The sequence below is a fragment of the Rhagoletis zephyria genome, unplaced genomic scaffold, assembly GCF_001687245.7.
Source record: "Rhagoletis zephyria isolate East Lansing unplaced genomic scaffold, Rhagoletis_zephyria_1.1 Rzeph_scaffold_04531, whole genome shotgun sequence".
In the NCBI taxonomy this organism is placed as follows: Eukaryota; Metazoa; Arthropoda; class Insecta; order Diptera; family Tephritidae; genus Rhagoletis; species Rhagoletis zephyria.
The window spans coordinates 13,119-15,192 of record NW_016161614.1 but is presented as its reverse complement, the minus strand read 5'-3'; the positions used below and the strand labels follow the sequence as shown (position 1 = coordinate 15,192).

Sequence of the window (2,074 nt, the reverse complement as noted above, 5' to 3'; positions counted from 1 at the left end):
TGATGCTTTCAATACTTGACTGTTGAAGTCTTTTGTGTATTTCCGCTACTATGAAGTTCTGGGTGGTTTGGCTGTTTAGGGCTAGGATTGCTGACTGACTATCTGTAAATATTGCAATTTTTTTATTTCCGCTGTTACTTGCAATGGTGATCGCTTGTGACAAAGCAACTAGCTCCCCGTACGTGGACGTGAAGTTTCCATTCACATTGAAAAGATAAGAGACATTAGTAGATGCCACATATACTGCGCATCCAACTTTATTGCTCGATACCGATGCGTCAGTTGCGTACATATCGTATCCTTCTTCTATCAGAGTTTTGATTTTTTGATTATACAGGGCTTTAAGTTCTAGGGGGGAAATATTTCTTTTTGATTGTTTTAACTCGGATGCGAGGCACATAAGGTTGTCATGTCTACTGAAAGTAACGTTAGTGTCTATATTATTTAAGATTACCTTGAATTTTTCATAAGTCAGGCTGTAGCTAGAATTAGTTGGAGGTCTGTTTGGAATTTGTGTTCTAGATCCGGGTTGAGGAACCACTGCTTGATTAGCTCTTTCGCCGTCAGCCAGACTGCTCTGGACAGTGGTGGGAGTTCGCATGCTATGGCGTATCTCATAAGAGTGGGGGTGTTTGGTGGCACTCCAAGACATCTCCGCAGTGTTTCGTTCAAGCTGGTTTGCAGTTGTTTATTGTATACTTTCGGCGCATTGGCATAGCTGGTGCTGGCGTATTCTGCCTTTGACCGGACAAATGCTTTGAAAAGATTGATTGAAGTTTTAGGTGAAATGCCTGCTTTGATGGACGTTAACTTTGAAATTAGGTTTTTACCAGAAGTTATTGCTTTTTTAACATTGCTGACGTGAGCCTTGATTGTGGAGTTGGCGCTGATTGTCCTTCCTAACCATTTAAAATGTAGAACTTGCTCAATGTTTGTGCCGTTGACTAGTATGTTGAAATCTTGTTTTTTATTTGCAGACATATGCATAAATTTGGTTTTTTCTAAGTTGAATTTTAGATTTAAAAACTGACATTTTACCTGTAATTCTTCAATTTTGTTTTGCAAATTGTGTGCTGCTGTAATTTTATTAGTATTTGTTGATATAATGGCTAGATCGTCGGCAAATTGAAAGAGTTGTGTTTGGGTATCATTTATTTCGTGAAGCTGGGCTGTGTAAATGTTAAAAAGTGTAGGCGATAAACAACTTCCTTGAGGGAGGCCAGAGGTAATTTCAACTGTATGGTTTCCTAAGGTGGGAGTCCTTTTTGAGAAGAAGTTGTAAGTCCAGTTAGCTATTGACATGTCGATGTTATTCTGTAATAAAATATTATAAAGTAAGCACAGGTTGACTCTATTGTAAGCGTTTGACAAGTCCAGAAAATAGATAAAAACATAGTTTCTGCATCTCTTTTTTCCGCTACGAGATGGAGCATCTCGTTCATGCACCTTGTCGCCGATCTCTGTTTACGATATGCAAAACTTTTCTTGGGTAGCAGATTGTTTGTTTCTATGAATGTGTTCAGCGATTCTTTCACCATCATGTTGATGCTTTTTGCCACTACGGGTATGAGCGAAATAGGTCTGAAGTTGTTTATGTCGTCAGTGCTCTTGTTGGCTTTTGGTATTGGGATTACCTTAATTTGTCTCCAAGAATTTAGTACAATTTTGCTATAGAAATGCTCCTTGAGAGATGTGAATAACCCTTGCTTAGACTCCGGTGTAAGTTGCTTTAACATGTTGAGAGTCATTCTGTCTATACCTCCTGCAGTAGATTGTTTTTCAAGATTATTGTACGAAAAGTCGACAACATTGTTACTAGCATTGGTTGCCACGGCGAGGACTGGAGGGGTGTTATTACGGGCGTTGTTGTCTTGTTCCGCTTGGTTTTTAATACGATCAAGGAAATTCCGATCATCTTCGGCTGCACAATTATTTGGAGAGCGTTTGTTTCCTCTGACATTCCTTATAAAGTTCCAGGAACTTTTTGTATTTGGGCAGGAATTGATCTCTTCAATTTTGTTGTTGTAGTTTACTTTTTTTGCTTCCTTCACTGCCTTCTTCCAGTCCTCCGTTG

At 39.1% G+C, this 2,074-nt stretch overlaps 1 long non-coding RNA gene across 1 annotated transcript; it reads right to left on the bottom strand.

The window, feature by feature from the left end:
• Positions 1 to 674: 674 nt before the first annotated feature.
• On the bottom strand, positions 675 to 1,120 carry LOC108370870 (uncharacterized). Its single transcript, XR_001848685.1, has 3 exons — positions 1,039 to 1,120; positions 831 to 959; positions 675 to 755 (listed from the first exon to the last, which is right to left on the bottom strand). It is a non-coding gene; the product is annotated as an uncharacterized LOC108370870 (long non-coding RNA).
• Positions 1,121 to 2,074: the final 954 nt, after the last annotated feature.